This window comes from Bubalus bubalis, chromosome 3, assembly GCF_019923935.1.
Source record: "Bubalus bubalis isolate 160015118507 breed Murrah chromosome 3, NDDB_SH_1, whole genome shotgun sequence".
NCBI classification, from domain to species: domain Eukaryota; kingdom Metazoa; phylum Chordata; class Mammalia; order Artiodactyla; family Bovidae; genus Bubalus; species Bubalus bubalis.
Window position 1 is genome coordinate 139,463,414 of NC_059159.1, and position 17,933 is coordinate 139,481,346.

A 17,933-nucleotide genomic window follows, 5' to 3' on the forward strand; every position below is an offset into this window, starting at 1 on the left:
TACTTTTTTCTCTAATGTGCTAGATAGTCTAGTCAGAGTGATAAAGTGATATAAAGAAATTAGATGTATAATAAATATGAAGAAAAACTTGTAGGATTTCCTATACCTTGCAACCAAAAATAAGCCAAAATTAAATGTACTCCAGATCTGTTGGAATGAACAATGTTAATCTAATTGTTTTTTCTTCTGTGTTTACTTATGGCTTTAAATCAAAGAGCAGGGTTTTGTAACCTTGACACTGTGAACATTGTAAGCTGGATACTCTAAGTTTTTGTTGGGAATAATTCTGTCTTGTGCATTGTAGGATGTTTAGTGGCATTCCTGGCTATTACCCACTATTTGCCAGTATTACTCCCATCCCAGTTGTGAGAACCAAAAATGTATCCAGACGTTGCCAACATCCTCCAACAAATTGCTCCTCAATTAGGAACCACTGCCCTAGAGAAGGAGAAGGCAATGGCACCCCACTCCAGTACTCTTGCCTGGAAAATCCCATGGTCGGAGGAGCCTGGTAGGCTGCAGTCCATGGGGTCGCTAAGAGTCCGGCACGACTGAGCGACTTCACTTTCACTTTTCACTTTCATGCATTGGAGAAGGAAATGGCAACCCACTCCAGTGTTCTTGCCTGGAGAATCCCAGGGACGGGGGAGCCTGGTGGGCTGCTGTCTATGGGGTCGCACAGAATCGGACACAACTGAAGCGACTTAGCAGCAGCAGCAGCAGCCCTAGAGAAACATCCACTATGACATCCTGTCTCCAGACATTTTATTCACATGATGTCAACTTGTTATTACCTGTCTATATCATTCACAAAATGAAACACAACCTCATTTAAGCCATCGACCCAAATAACAATTTCTTGCAGCCATTTTCTTAAGTTTATGCTTTTGAAGGCTGCCACAGAGCTCTTTACCTATGATTGTGATGCAAATGAGTTTCTGTTATGAGAAAGGTTCTACCTACAATTTTGGGTTGTGGCTAATTTATTCTTGGCAAGTTGTGGTGTGCCAAGCTCATAGAAAGGACACCACAAGAGAAGATTCATGGGTGAGGCTAATCTTTCTAACCTAGAAAAGCTGTGATTTATATATTTTCCCTTGTCTGCAGGAGAAATAATTACAATTAGACTCTTAGAACCCATTTAACAAAGGAGATGAGTTGGAGGCTTCAAATTTTTCAGGTGGCGGGGAGGGGGTGTGGTGTGGCACCTGCGGGCTACTGGAAGTTAGGAAACACATCTAAGGTGGAGAGACTGGTGGGGATGCATGCCCTGTGTTGGAGACAGGTTTAGCACAGGTCATTGATACTGAGAATCAGATGTCTTGCTAGGAGAGCTAGACCACCTCCAGCCCAGTTCCCAGGGAGCTTGGAATAAAATTCTCAATAGCTATTTAAGAAAACCACAGAAACCACTGGTTCATTCACATCTTCTGCTGTGCTGTGCTTAGTCGGTCAGCTGTGTCCGACTCTTTGCGACTCCATGGACTGTAGCTTGCCAGGCTCCTCTGTCCATGGGATTATCCAGGCAAGAATACTGGAGTGGGTTGCCATACGTCCTCTAGGGGATCTTCCCAATCCAGAGACGGAACCCAGATCTCCTGCATTGCAGGCGGATTCTTTATTGTCTGAGCCATCAGGGACTGGAGTGGGTAGCCTATCCCTTCTCCAGGGGATCTTCCCAATCCAGGAATCGGACCAGGGTCTCCTTCATTGCAGGCAGATTCTTTGCCAGCTGAGCTACTAGGAAGCCCCTCATTTGCATCCACCATGTGCCAAACCTTTGAGGAAGTAACTGGTTCCCTATCTTAGTTAGGACTCATTATAAGCAGCAGAAGACTCAAATGGTTTAAACCAGAAAAGAATTTGTTGTCTCCCATAAAGTTATGAGGTGCCAGGGGTGGGGGTGGGGTTGGTTTGCTTTCCAGCCTGACGCTGTCATCAGGGTTGTGGCTTGCTTTCTCTGTGACTCTTTCAGTCCTGCCTCTTCTGGGTGGCTCCTTCATCTCAGGCTGGTAGCCAAGTCTCTGACGATGGTTCCTGGGGCCACATACTTCCTCATCCATAGCTTCTCTTTCCTCCATTTGTAGAATAAGTGCCCTCTTAAGACACCAGTTCACTTGAATTAGTCCTCTTGAGGAGGGTGATACCATGCTCTAACCTGCCTGAGCCCACGTGTCTGCTATCTCTGAAGAGGTCACTGTGACAGAGCCAGAGGTGGTGATATAACCCCTCAGATATAACCCCTTATGTCTGCTCCACAGAGGGTGGGCTAGGTGCTTGCAAGTGGATGGTGATGCCCACCACTCACAGACTCTGAGTTGAGGGAAAAGTTGTCCGTGGAGGTCTTGTAATTTAAAGTTGATTAAAAAAAACTGTCATACTGCAGATCAAAGCCCTCCCCAGACTTCTGTAACTCTCAGCAGAGGTGTGGTTTGAGGCAGGGTGTGGAGCAGCCCAGTCTGGCAGGGCAGATCTGGAAAACTAATACAGCTGTGACCTCTGCCAGTTCCGGGCCTATTGGTTCTCATACCCTTTCCTCATCCTTCTCCTGCTCCGCATTACAAGAGGACAGATGTTCAGGGACCGCCTTTCCCAGGCTCTGAGGTCTCTTGTCTTCTAGCTGGGTTTGCCAATGGGAGGTGCTGGCAGCGGGTGAGAGGGTAGGAAAAAGGGAGAAGCCGCTGTGTGCCTCAGGCAGCATCCAGCAACAGTGAGGTCTCTTCTGAGTCCATAGCTCCAAATCCTACAGCTGTTCCAGGCCTGCTGTGTGTCCAGTGTCCTCCCAGCACCCCTGCCCCTTGGGTCTTGGTACCACTTCAGTCGGTGCCTCCAGCCAAGGTGTGGCAACCGCTCCCTGTGATTGCCAATCTCTGGGTCGCGCCACCATCTCCCTTCAGCTTCTCAGCTCTTCCGTTCTCTTCCATCTCTGTGTCACCAATACCCAGCACTAAATTTCCTCCTGTTTAAACACTTAGAGAGCCTTTTCTTTCCCAGTTGTTCCTAACCCAAGCCTGGAATGTTTTTCCAGCTTATTGTGGCCTGGGGAAGCAAGGGTTACATGTTTGAACCAAATTCAGCTGAGACCTCCAGAGTATTACTGACCCAACCTCTACACTTCAGTAAGCAGCTCTCTGTTGGAAATTAAAATACATCTTTATTCTTTCCCCACCCATCTTTGGAGTCAGAGGTTGAGGGCATGATGTCCTTGGGGATGAAGTATTGAGATTGTCAATAGCAATAATGACAACTGATGGAACGTTTAGGTCTGATTTACAAGTGACGCTGGATTTGCATTAGTGTGGTAGGTTTAAAATAACATCCATGCATTAGATGATATTCAGATTTAATGGAAAAATAATGACTGCATTAAATCAGGTTTTATTGTTATGGAGGGTTTTAATTTGGCAGGACCATTTTCCTTTTGTGATCTAGAAAGGGCTCAACCGAGGAAGGTGGAGCTTTCATGCTGCTTCTTGACCTATATCCAGTCTGCACTCACCCAGAGATGATTGTACCTTTTGAACAGGTTAACCTTTTCTTTCCTTTTTAAAGCATTTTTTCCTCAGAAAGTAGTTTTCACTTATTAAAACCTTACAGATTAATTTAAAAGTAATAAAAATTAGTCATTGTTCTTTCTCGTTTTATGAAATGGAGTTTCCATTGTGGGTTTTTTTTTTTTCTTTTTAAAGAGGAAATGCATCATTAAAGTCATTGCATTATTTATCAGAGAAGCTAATGAAATCATAACTGCAGTAACTGAATACATGCTGCCCAGTGCTGGTTTGAAAAAGTGCCCATAAAACCCCAGTTAATCACCGTGGGACCAATGCCTTTTATACTTCAGCTCGTGAAACCAAAATCTTTGCAGTGTTTGTGTAAAGGCCTCAAAATGCTTGACTTGTTTTTTTTTTTTTTTTTAAACCATTTTTTAAAATTTTATTTTATTTTTAAACTTTACATAATTGTATTAGTTTTGCCAAATATCAAAATGAATCCACCACAGGTATACATGTATTCCCCATCCTGAACCCTCCTCCCTCCTCCCTCCCCATACCATCCCTCTGGGTCTTCCCAGTGCACCAGCCCCAAGCATCCAGTATCGTGCATTGAACCTGGACTGGCAACTCGTTTCATACATGATATTTTACAAGTTTCAATGCCATTCTCCCAAATCTTCCCACCCTCTCCCTCTCTCACAGAGTCCATAAGACTGTTCTATACATCAGTGTCTTTTTTGCTGTCTCGTACACAGGGTTATTGTTACCATCTTTCTAAATTCCATATATATGCGTTAGTATACTGTATTGGTGTTTTTCTTTCTGGCTTACTTCACTCTGTATAATAGGCTCCAGTTTCATCCACCTCATTAGAACTGATTCAAATGTATTCTTTTTAATGGCTGAATAATACTCCATTGTGTATATGTACCACAGCTTTCTTATCCATTCATCTGCTGATGGACATCTAGGTTGCTTCCATGTCCTGGCTATTATAAACAGTGCTGTGATGAACATTGGGGTACACGTGTCTCTTTCCCTTCTGGTTTCCTCAGTGTGTATGCCCAGCAGTGGGATTGCTGGATCATAAGGCAGTTCTATTTCCAGTTTTTTAAGGAATGTCCACACTGTTCTCCATAGTGGCTGTACTAGTTTGCATTCCCACCAACAGTGTAAGAGGGTTCCCTTTTCTCCACACCCTCTCCAGCATTTATTACTTGTAGACTTTTGGATCGCAGCCATTCTGACTGGTGTGAAATGGTACCTCATAGTGGTTTTGATTTGCATTTCTCTGATAATGAGTGATGTTGAGCATCTTTTCATGTGTTTGTTAGCCATCTGTATGTCTTCTTTGGAGAAATGTCTATTTAGTTCTTTGGCCCATTTTTTGATTGGGTCATTTATTTTTCTGGAGTTGAGCTGTAGGAGTTGCTTGTATATTCTCGAGATTAGTTGTTTGTCAGTTGCTTCATTTGCTATTATCGTCTCCCATTCTGAAGGCTGTCTTTTCACCTTGCTAATAGTTTCCTTTGATGTGCAGAAGCTTTTAAGGTTAATTAGGTCCCATTTGTTTATTTTTGCTTTTATTTCCAATATTCTGGGAGGTGGGTCATAGAGGATCCTGCTGTGATGTATGTCAGAGAGTGTTTTGCCTATGTTCTCCTCAAGGAGTTTTATAGTTTCTGGTCTTACATTGAGATCTTTAATCCATTTTGAGTTTATTTTTGTGTATGGTGTTAGAAAGTGTTCTAGTTTCATTCTTTTACAAGTGGTTGACCAGTTTCCCAGCACCACTTGTTAAAGAGATTGTTTTTAATCCATTGTATATTCTTGCCTCCTTTGTCAAAGATAAGGTGTCCATAGGTGCGTGGATTTATCTCTAGGCTTTCTATTTTGTTCCATTGATTTATATTTCTGTCTTTGTGCCAGTACCATACTGTCTTGATAACTGTGGCTTTGTAGTAGAGCCTGAAGTCAGGTAGGTTGATTCCTCCAGTTCCATTCTTCTTTCTCAAGATCGCTTTGGCTATTCGAGGTTTTTTGTATTTCCATACAAATTGTGAAATTATTTGTTCTAGCTCTGTGAAGAATGCTGTTGGTAGCTTGATAGGGATTGCATTGAATCTATAGATTGCTTTGGGTAGTATACTCATTTTCACTATATTGATTCTTCCAATCCATGAACATGGTATATTTCTCCATTTATTAGTGTCCTCTTTGATTTCTTTCACCAGTGTTTATAGTTTTCTATATATAGGTCTTTAGTTTCTTTAGGTAGATATATTCCTAAGTATTTTATTCTTTCTGTTGCAATGGTGAATGGAATTGTTTCCTTAATTTCTCTTTCTGTTTTCTCATTATTAGTGTATAGAAATGCAAGGGATTTCTGTGTGTTGATTTTATATCCTGCAACTTTACTATAGTCATTGATTAGTTCTAGTAATTTTCTGGTGGAGTCTTTAGGGTTTTCTATGTAGAGGATCATGTCATCTGCAAACAGTGAGAGCTTTACTTCTTCTTTTCCAATTTGGATTCCTTTTATTTCTTTTTCTGCTCTGATTGCTGTGGCCAAAACTTCCAAAACTATGTTGAATAGTAATGGTGAAAGTGGGCACCCTTGTCTTGTTCCTGACTTTAGAGGAAATGCTTTCAATTTTTCACCATTGAGGATAATGTTTGCTGTGGGTTTGTCATATATAGCTTTTATTATGTTGAGGTATGTTCCTTCTATTCCTGCTTTCTGGAGCGTTTTTATCATAAATGGATGTTGAATTTTGTCAAAGGCTTTCTCTGCATCTATTGAGATAATCATATGGTTTTTATTTTTCAATTTGTTAATGTGGTGTATTACATAGATTGATTTGCGGATATTGAAGAATCCTTGCATCCCTGGGATAAAGCCCACTTGGTCATGGTGTATGATCTTTTTAATGTGTTGTTGGATTCTGATTGCTAGAATTTTGTTAAGGATTTTTGCATCTATGTTCATCAGTGATATTGGCCTGTAGTTTTCTTTTTTTGTGGGATCTTTGTCAGGTTTTGGTATTAGGGTGATGGTGGCCTCATAGAATGAGTTTGGAAGTTTACCATCCTCTGCAATTTTCTGGAAGAGTTTGAGCAGGATAGGTGTTAGCTCTTCTCTAAATTTTTGGTAGAATTCAGCTGTGAAACCGTCTGGACCTGGGCTTTTGTTTGCTGGAAGATTTTTGATTACAGTTTCAATTTCCATGCTTGTGATGGGTCTGCTAAGATTTTCTATTTCTTCCTGATCGAGTTTTGGAAAGTTGTACTTTTCTAAGAATTTGTCCATTTCTTCCACGTTGTCCATTTTATTGGCATATAATTGTTGATAGTAGTCTCTTATGATCCTTTGTATTTCTGTGTTGTCTGTTGTGATCTCTCCATTTTCATTTCTAATTTTATTGATTTGGTTTTTCTCCCTTTGTTTCTTGATGAGTCTGGCTAATGGTTTGTCAATTTTATTTATCCTTTCAAAAAACCAGCTTTTGGTTTTGTTGATTTTTGCTATGATCTCTTTTGTTTCTTTTGCATTTATTTCTGCTCCAAGTTTTAAGATTTCTTTCCTTCTACTAACCCTGGGATTCTTCATTTCTTCCTTTTCTAGTTGCTTTAGGTGTAGAGTTAGATTATTTATTTGACTTTTTTCTTGTTTCTTGAGTTGTACCAAGGTAAGAAAGTCACAGTTATAGGATGAGAGTGAAATCGGGTCAGAATTTGCTAGCCAGAGGCAGGAGCAAGAGTGGATTTTTGTGATACTTCAAAAGATACTGAAAAGATTGCCTCCTGGCCTGCTTGTCTCTTGCTGCAATGTTACCTGTTAATTTATTGATCTTTCCTCCTGCCCTGTTATTACACGGATAAAAGCTAGTAGCTGAGGAGAGATAATGGCAAACACAGAGACCAGTCCACTGTATTACCAAGGAGGGAACTGGCGCTAAGCGATGGAAGTGACTTGTTGAGAGTAGGGTGAAAACCTGGGTCCTTCCTGGTTGTCTCACTGCTTCCCTCCTAGTGGCGTGGCATGCCTTGGGACCAGGACTTTGAAGTTCCAGAAAGACTTGGGAATTTCAGGGCTAGAGGAACCCAAAGAGGTGATCTTCTTCTGGGCCTGCAGCCAGTCAACCCTCTGTCTTCCCTGTCAACACATGGCCCCCTCCACTGTCTTCCCTTCCACGTCCCTGCATCTGTCCTTCCTCTGTCTTTCACTTATCATGTCACGTTGAGGAGCATGAGGCCTGGTGGCTGGGCCTTTACAGGCGTGAGCAGACACCCAAGCATCTGGGAAGACCCTTAGGTGAGGGGCGGAGGTCCTCCAGCATCCCACCAGGCTATTGTGGCCGTGGCTGGGAAGGGGACTGGGTTCTTAGTGCTCCCCCTCTAGCATTCGGGGTGGCTTTATAGAGGTGACAGAGACAAGTCCATTGACATTTTTTATTCTGTCTGACTGACTGGATATTTAAGCTAAAATGCATTCAATTCTACACAATCTTTAGTCCATTCTTAGCTCTTGACCTTTGGGGTTGCACACCTGGGAGCTCCCCCAGGCTGTCTCCCCCATTCACACTCTCCTGGTGATGATATCCTATGGTTCCGGGGTGGACACGTGACTCTAGCAGGACCAGGGAGGGCCTTCCTAGGTCATTTGGACTCAGGGCTCATTTTAGGATCTCTCTCCAGGCTGTGAATAAGCTGCAGATATATCATCTGGGAACTCTTAGATACCTTCCATGTCTAGAGAATTAACAAAAGAAAACAGAATGAAGCTGATATGTGGAGGCAAACAGCATTGAGAGATGGCCTGAGTGTGCTTGCTTCCCTTCATTCCTGAAGCCCAGTTACAAGCAGCTGCTCTGAGTACAGCTGGGCAGGGGGTGCGGGGGGTGACTTTCCTTAGATTCTGAATTGAGACCCAAACGCCTTTTTTCCTATGCTCTCCATCTAAGTGAGTATCTGCCACTGCAACCACAAAGAGCCCTATGCTTATCTCCATTGATTGATTGATCGTTTCACTCCTTTGTAGGTTTATGTGCACATTCAGGGATGTTTGTAAGTACCTCCTGAGTGACACCCTTTATGAGCTCTCCCATGTCTTTCTCACCTTATCCATCTTTTTCATATTTTCCTCTTTACTGTGTAGTTTTGTCCATGTCAGATAGACAAGGAAAAATGGTTTTTAATATCTATTTTAGTTTAGATAGGTTGGAAAACAGACTTGGTGAGGGAGGTTCTGGAGTATGAGTTTACGACAGGCCGGAAGAGGACTCGGCTGCAGCTTGGTGCAAGTATGATTAAGTAATCTGTCACCAGGCTTTGTGGTGTATTTATAATTTGCTAGAAGCTACCAGAAAAAGATATACTCCTTGTTCTTGAGATATTTACAATTAAGAAAGTGGGAAACGGTCAAGATAAATGTGAGGGGCTTGCAAATAAGGAGGGGAGATCTAGGAAATGACTTGGACCACCTATGGAATGCTGGCCTGCTCTTGCTAAAGAAGAACAATGGGCACTTTTATAGCATTTCTCATTCAGAGATTTCAAGATATGTGATAAATGCTGTTTAACATGGCTCACCATCCCTTGGGTACTAGAGATTTGGAATAAAAAATAACCAGGGGCCAGAGGGATGGGAAACATATTTAATAGATGTTCCAAGAGGAGTTAGGTAAGACAGTGTAATTACCTGAATTGGAATTGTGCCACAGCACTAGAAGTGAATAAGCTATCAGACATTGGATGTAAGAAGATGATCATATCACTCTGGCAGCTCAAATATAAAGGCGCTTGGAAGTTAGTTGCATTGCCTATTTCACCACACATCTTTCTTATACTCTTATACAGAAAGTGTTTTATTTTTGAATTTCTCAAAATCACTATTTCTAAGCTACATGCTTCCTGCAAAGCATGCATATGATCCATCTCTTCTGTATCATCTGCAGACATCTTCCCACTAGCCTGGAACTCCTGACCTTTCCCTCTTGCATTGCCCCCAGCCTGCAAAATGATGAGCGAGGGAATCTGTCCCCTCTGGAACTTCAGAAAAGACAGATGATGATGCTTTCTTCTTTGCATCCTCCTGTTTCCTTCCTTCCCTCATTTCCGACTTGTACTTCTCATAACCTTTCCAGGTGCTGCCTCATTCCACATCTTTCCTCATCTCCCTTCTCTTCCCAGTTCAACAATCTCTGAAGACTTGGAGAAATTCAGGATGATGAGAAAGGCCAGTTATGCTTGGATTGCACTCATACCTGAGTCCTTGGAGCAAATCTAAGTGTAGTGGATACAGACTTCACAATTCTCAAGTTCAGCAGTACAAAATGGAGTGTATTTTTTGGTAATAACATTTTTGTTTCTGATCTTGAGCTTCCACTTTTTCTGATTCACAAAATGCAGGATTGAACTTCCCTGCTGGTGCTGTGGATAGGAAATCTTCCTGCCAGTGCAGGAAACACAGGTTTGACCCCTTGTCTGAGAAGATCCCACATGACCTGAAGCAACTAAGCGCGTGCTCCGCAACTATTGAGCCAGTGCTCTAGAGCCCATGAGCCGCAACTTACCAAGCCCGTGTGCTGCAATTACTGAAGCCCACGTGCCTGGAGCCTGCGCTCCACAACAAGAGAAGCCACCACAATGAGCAGCCTGCGCAGTGCAGCAAAGAGTAGACCCATTTGCTGCAGCCAGAGAAAGCCCACACAAAGCAGTGAAGACCCAGTGCAGCCAAAAATAAAAAGAAAAAAACATGGGATCTTGTTACCTTTAGGTGAAATCTGTCAACATTTGTTATTTCTCAATCCCTGGTGGCTCAGACGGGAAAGCGTCTGCCTAAAACGCGGGAGACCAGGGTTCGATCCCTGGGTTGGGAAGATCCCCTGGAGAAGGAAATGGCAACCCACTCCAGTATTCTTGCCTGGAAAATCCCATGGACGATGGAACCTGGTAGGCTACAATCCATGGGGTCACAAAGAGTCGGACATGACTGAGTGACTTCACTTTCACTTTCAATCACTTCAAGTTGAAAAATTAGCTACATTTGGGATCCGTGCCCCCTCTCCCCTCGTTTTTAGTAAACTTCCTTTCTCCTCAGGTTGGTGTCAAGGTTTAGGAAAGCTTGAGTGGTTTACTCAAATATCCTCAGGTCACTACACTCTCTGTTCTTTATCTGGTCATGTTCTCTGCCGCCAGCCCATGTACCTTGTGTTACCGGCTCCTTAGAATCGGTCCCTTCCATCTGGATGCCTGCTGAGCTGTTGCGTTAGGCTTATCAGACCCTGGGTAGACAGTTGAAAGGGAGAAGACTCCAGTTCTCATTCATACATTTAGTTTCTCATTCTCTATTTTTGTACCTGAACCCCTAGCTTTTGAGCTTTACACTGAAAAACTGGATGCTTCTTATCTTTTTTCTTTCTGACCCTCTAAACCTTTCTTCAGCCCCTGGAAAATGATAGTTATAGTTTTATAGCCCAAGAGAGGGATGATGGGAAAAGGGAAAAGCTATCCTAATTAATGAATCAATGTATAATTTCTCCAAATAAGCCAAATTGTTCAACTGGATATTTTTTGCATGCAAAGTAAAAAACAAGGAACTTGCTAGAAATCATTTGTATTAGTCAATGCCTTTAAAAAGGCATAGTATAGAACCTCTCATTTTCTTATAAGAACCAGTAGGATGTGTGGGTAGAGGGATAGTAGGATCAGCTGAAGTGAGCCAGTGTGTACAGATGAGAGGGGCTAAGCTCAGAAATCCAGGTTTTCCTTAGTAACAAGCAGGGAATCCCATTTTATCTATTATCAGTCCATTATCACAAGTGACATGCTAGACCAAGGCGATGAAACAGTAACAACATCAGATTTGAAGAGGATGTATTTCAAGCAGAGATCCCAAGGTCACCCACACTAGGAAGAAATATGTCATCTCTACCCCCACGGTACGACGTTATTAGTAGAAACATATGAGACTGTTTTCACCAACCAGGAAAGGAGGAAAGAAATTATCTCTCCAATGCTAACATTTGTATTTACCCGCAGGCTTATTATCTCCCAGTGCCTGGCCAGAGACACGGAGGATGCCAACTCCTACTGCTACTCAGGTGGCCCATTTGAACTTGGTTCTTGTTCCCGGAAAACTCTGACATATTTTCTTTTTTTTGAATTTTAGCGTTTTTAAGCTAAATTTTAGCATTTTAACAGTTTACAATCTTATGTTGGCTGAAACCTCTCTGTCTTGCACAATTACCGTTTTTTTAGTTTTGTAACCCGCATAATCAGAACGAAGATCACACTGCTTAGCAGTAAGACAGAGGGGTTAGTTTAGATTGTTTAAGGATAAAGGGAATGGTCAATACTAGATGATTGTGGCTTAGGGGAGGGTCAAGGAGGAGGGGTCATGGTCAAATCAAAGGGTATTAAGTAGTGGTGCCTACTAGAAACCTCTTAAATTATCTGGGAGTGAGCTCAGACATGATCTTATTTCTGAGACCTTTTTTTTTTTTTTTCTTTTCATAAACTGCATTAAGTTCAGTTCAGTCGCTCAGTCGTGTCCGACTCTCTGCGACCCCATGAATCGTAGCACACCAGGCCTCCCTGTCCATCACCAACTCCTGGAGTTCACTCAGACTCACGTCCATTGAGTCAGTGGTGCCATCCAGCCATCTCATCCTCTGTCATCCCCTTCTCCTCCTGCCCCCAATCCCTCCCAGCATCAGGGTCTTTTCCAATGAGTCAACTCCTCGCATGAGGTGGCCAAAGTACTGGAGTTTCAGCTTTAGCATCATTCCTTCCAAAGAAATCCCAGGGCTGATCTCCTTCAGAATGGACTGGTTGGATCTCCTTGCAGTCCAAGGGACTCTCAAGAGTCTTCTCCAACACCACAGTTCAAAAGCATCAATTCTTCGGCGCTCAGCCTTCTTCACAGTCCAACTCTCACATCCATACATGACCACAGGAAAAACCATAGCCTTGACTAGACGGACCTTTGTTGGCAAAGTAATGTCTCTGCTTTTGAATATGCTATCTAGGTTGGTCATAACTTTCCTTCCAAGGAGTAAGTGTCTTTGAATTTTATGGCTGCAGTCACCATCTGCAGTGATTTTGGAGCCCCCAAAAATAAAGTCTGAAAAGTTTCCACTGTTTCCCCATCTATTTCCCATGAAGTGATGGGACCAGATGCCATGATCTTTGTTTTCTGAATGTTGAGCTTTAAGCCAACTTTTTCACTCTCCTCTTTCACTTTCATCAAGAAGCTTTTTAGTTCCTCTTCACTTTCTGCCATAAGGGTGGTGTCATCTGCATATATGAGGTTATTGAGATTTCTCCCGGCAATCTTGATTCCAGCTTGTGCTTCTACCAGACCAGCGTTTCTCATGATGTACTCTGCATATAAGTTAAATAAGCAGGGTGACAATATACAGCCTTGATGTACTCCTTTTCCCATTTGGAACCAGTCTGTTGTTCCATGTCCAGTTCTAACTGTTGTTTCCTGACCTACATACAGATTTCTCAAGAGTACCAAATTGGAATCTGTATTAGTGTGTCTGGTTACCAAGGCAGAAAAGGCCCACTGATAGACTATACTTTCATCTTAGCATCCAACTTACATACAAATGTAACATGTTCTAAAGTAGTCCTCCTACAAAATAATGCCATTTGCAGCAACATGTATGGACCTAGAGATTATCGTACTGTGTCAAGTAAGTCTGACAGAGAAGGAGAAATATTGTATGATATCCTGTATATGTGGAATCTAAAAAGAAATGATACAAAGGAACTTATTTACAAAACAGAAAGAGGAGACTCACAGACTTAGAAGGAACTTATGGATGCCAGGTAGAGGGGGAGGTTGGAGGGGTGGTATAATTAGGGAGTTTGGGATGGATGTGTATACACTGCTATATTTAAAATGGATAATCAAAAGGTCCTACTGAGGGAAATGGCTCAATGTTAAGTGGCAAACTAGATGGGAGGGGAGTTTGAGGGAGAATGAATACATGTATGTGTATGGCTGAGTCCCTTTGCTGTCCCCCTGAAGCTATCATAACATTGTTAATCGACTATATGCCTATATGAGATAGAAAGTTAAAAAAAAAGAAAAAATAAGGTAGTTCTGCACTGCCTCTGCCAGATGTTTAAGGACTAGTAATAACAAAATTCTCATTTACAGGCTGCAGGCGTTGATCCTGGATGACCTAAATAAAAAAAGAAGGGTGACTTGAATGAATGCATGAATTCACAGTGATGAATTCACAGCCAGGAATACTGATGAGCAGGTCAAAAAAATGGTCAGGAGCCAAGGGAGAGGTCGGTGGCTGGAATCACAACCAAAATCATGCCACCCGTTTAGCCCTGTGGGGACAGCACAGCCGCCACCTGCAGACACGGCACTTTCCTTGCTCACCTGAGACGCTGGACTTGAACCTTGTGCCTCTCGTAGCCGCCAGAATGAGTCATTACTGCTCCTGCTTCTCTGTCACTTACTTCCAGAGTCAGAGCACCAGGGAAGCAGCCAACTGGCCCTGGTTTCCACGAAGTGAGACAGAGTGAGATTATGTGCCTTTTCACCTTCTGTAGTGAGAGATGGGCCTTGCCTCCCAGTAAGATTCACGCAGTTGGGAATTCCCTAAATGTAGGCAGGTGCTGCAGATGCCTAGCAGCCAAAAAAGTGATAAATGATAACAGGATGTTACATAGGAAAAGGCTCCATATTCAATTAATTTTGAGAAATGCCAGGCTTAACAGATTTCTTTACTCCGGGGCTTTCAATGTGATTGCATGCATGGTGAGTCTCCAAGAGGGATTATAGACACCCTTCCTCTTTATCATCCTATATGAGTGCTCCAGGGAATACATTTCATGAATCTCTACTTTAAAGCAACAGGCAACAAGACTTTTTTTTTTTTTTTCCTCACACTTAACTTCAGCAAACTCATCTCTATCAACACATGTTGTATTGCTAGGCATGCAAATTAGAAACGCAGTTTTGGAAACTTTCAAGCCGTACCGCTGCCCTGTGGTTGGTTTGTTTTCCGATGAAGGTAGCGTTGCTATTATACATTAGCGGTGCCCGTCAAAGCTTTCCCTTCTTGAGTTTAGTCTAGGAGGTTTATCACAGCCACATGCTGTTCTTTAGTGATGTATCTCCATTTGTTCTTGGCATATTTTCCACCTTGCCTGAAGCAGTTAACACAGCTTGAGAAAATGTCTAAGAGAGTAGCTTATGTCTGAGAGACCCTGGTTCTGCATACAGCAGAGGTGGAAGCTGCCAAGATTCAAATTCTCTGATAATTCAAAACAAATGTCCTGATTATTTTTGTAAGTGCAACAATGTAAGAACACATCATTCAACAACCAAACAATAACTGACCTTTAAACCATGTTTAGCATAGGAAATTGCTCTTATCTGTATTTATATGCTGTGTGTGCTAAGTCACTTCAGTCAAGTCTGACTCTTCGTGATCCTATGGACTGTAGCCCGTCAGGCTCCTTTGTCCATTGGATTCTCCAGGCAAGAATACTGGAGTGGGTTGCCATGCCCTCCTCCAGGGGATCTTCCCAACCCAGGGATCAAACCGAGGTCTCCTGCATTGCAGGCAGTTTCTTTACTGGCTGAGCCACCAGGGAATCTTCCCAACCCAGGAATTAAACCTGCATCTCCTGCAGTTCCTGCATCACAGGCATTTTCTTTACTGCTGAGCCACCAGAGAAGCCCCATCTGTATTCACAGATGATGTCTAAACTTTGGGTCTAGAGTCATGTTTTATTTGAAGACTGGTAAATTCAAGATCATAGCTTCACATGCAAATCCAAGCCTTAGCTCTCTAGGCAGTAGAGGTAAATATATATTTGTGTTTGACCTAAATCAGCACCAAAAGTTTTGTGTTTTTAAAAAAGTCCATCATTTAATATTTCTTTTTTCAAAATTCCATGCTTATTACTTTCTTAGCATCCTTGAACTTTGGTAAAATACAAAGCTAGCATTATGAATAGAGGTGCTTATTACAAAAAGCACCTTATTGAATTGGCCAAAATGTTTGTTCAGTTTTTTCTGTAAGATGGTATGGAAAAACCTGAACAAATTTTTGACCAACCAAAAATTTGGGGTCTACAATGTGAATGACCTCATGCTAGGTATAGAGGATAAAAGAGTGAATAAGACAGACTTCATGCTTTGAAGAGCTTATACTTAGACTGTAAATTTGTTTATTTAAGATACTTAAGGTTTACTATAATCCAGGCACTGAGCTAGGAGCTCAGGATAAAATAGTGAACAAGAAAATAAAGGTTTCTCTTCCTGGGAATGTAGACTAGTTAGGAAGACTGACATGAAATCACACATTACTTAATTATTTATAGACTCATGCTTGTGACCAGAGATGGAAAGGGTAAGACCACAAGCTATGAGGATATGATGGAACACATCCTCTGAGGAAGAATCCATGAGATGTTCTCTGAAGGATGAGCAGGAACAAACATGATGGAGACATGGACACAGAGTGTGCAGGTAGAAATTAGAGTTTTGCCGCACAAGAGACTTTTGCTGGTATCAGAGTAAGAGTGGCTCCAAAATGCGAGAAGTGGGCAGGGCCTTAGAGACTAGGAGATACTTTTGGTTTTCACGCTAAGTACAATGGACATGCATAGAGGAGGTTTCATCAGAGAAGTGACATAATCAAATATGCAATTTAGAAAGACCTGGCCTTGCACATTGAGTGGTTCGTAGGGGTAACAGTGGAGGCAGAAATACCAGTTAGGAGGTTATTCCACTGATCAAAGTGGGAAAATAATGGTTGGTTGAACCAGAGTAGGGGTGGATGAGATGATGGTAAGAGATGTATAGATATAAGAGATCTAAAGAAATCTGACACAGTAGGACTTCATGCTTAATTAGATGCAAGAATTATTAAGGAGAAAGTTAAGTAAATTGCTAAATACAATATGGTGACCAAATGTTATAAGTGACTATGAGGCACTTATCTAGTTACTCTGTGTCAGCAAAGAAATATGCAAAGAAGCACATGACCTCAAATTGTACATGGCTTATTTGAATAGACTAGATACCAGTACTGAAAAGTTAGTGTAGAGTCAAGGCAGTGCACACCAAGCATCAAGTGATGCATTCATTGTGGGTTGTAGGTGTTCACAGGTCACTTGTAGATAGAGGTTAAAGTGAAAATGTTCATTACGCAGTCATGTCCAACTCTTTGTGACCCCACAGACTGTAGCCCACCAGCCTCCTCTGTCCTGGGGATTCTCCAGGCAAGAATATTAGAGTGGGTTGGCATTTCCTTCTCCAGGGGATCTTCCCAATCCAGGGATCAAACCTAGTTCTCCTGCACTGCAGGCAGATTCTTTACGATCTGAGCTACCAGGGAAACCCTATAGATAGAGGTATCCAGGGAAAATGTCATCAATAGATGAAACCAGCTGGACTTGGACAAAGAAAGGGAGAAGGGCAATCCTGATGGAGAGAACATCTGGGAGAAGGTGAGGAGGAAGTAAGAAATAGATGCCATCTCTTTAGGGAGTACAAAATAGACCAGTTATATCAAAATAGGGGATTTGGAGGAAAAGTGATACATGTGATAGTATCAGGGTAAGAGCAGCCCCAAAATGGGAGAAGTGGATTTGATAGGGTAGGTAGGGGACAGCAGTGGGCTTGTAGGATTTCTATAAAAATTTCATAAACATTATTTTACCTCAATCATCATGTCCTAAATCTTGTGCAATAGGAAAAGCTCACGTTCTAGGTCTTCTGTGGCTTTCTCTACAGTGGAATCTTTTTTCCGCTCAACTTTATTGAGATGTAGTTGCCATATAGTGTTGTGCAAGCTTAAGGTGTACAGCGTGTTGATCTGACGAACTTATTTATTGAGAAATGATTACCATCATAATGTTAGCTAATACCCTCATCACATCACATACCATTTCTTAATTGTGGTGAGAACATTTAAGATCTACTTTCTTAGCAACTTTCAAATATATATTAAAGTATTATCAACTATAGTCACTGTGCTATATACCCCAGAACTTACATCAGTTTGTACCCTTTGACGAGCCTCTCTCCATTTGCCTCACCTTCCAGCCCTGGCAACCACCATTTTACTCTGTTTTTATCAATTTGGTTTTGTTTTAGATTCCACATATAAATGATATCATGCAGTATTTGTCTTTCTCTGACTTATTTCACTTAACATTATGCCTTTAAGGCCCATCCGTGTCACAAATGGCAGAATTTCTTTCCTTCTCATCAGATCAGATCAGGTCAATCACTCAGTCGTGTCCGACTCTTTGCGACCCCATGAATCACAGCACGCCAGACCTCCCTGTCCATCACCAACTCCCGGAGTTCACTCAGACTCACGTCCATCGAGTCAGTGATGCCATCCAGCCATCTCATCCTCTGTCGTCCCCTTCTCCTCCTGCCCC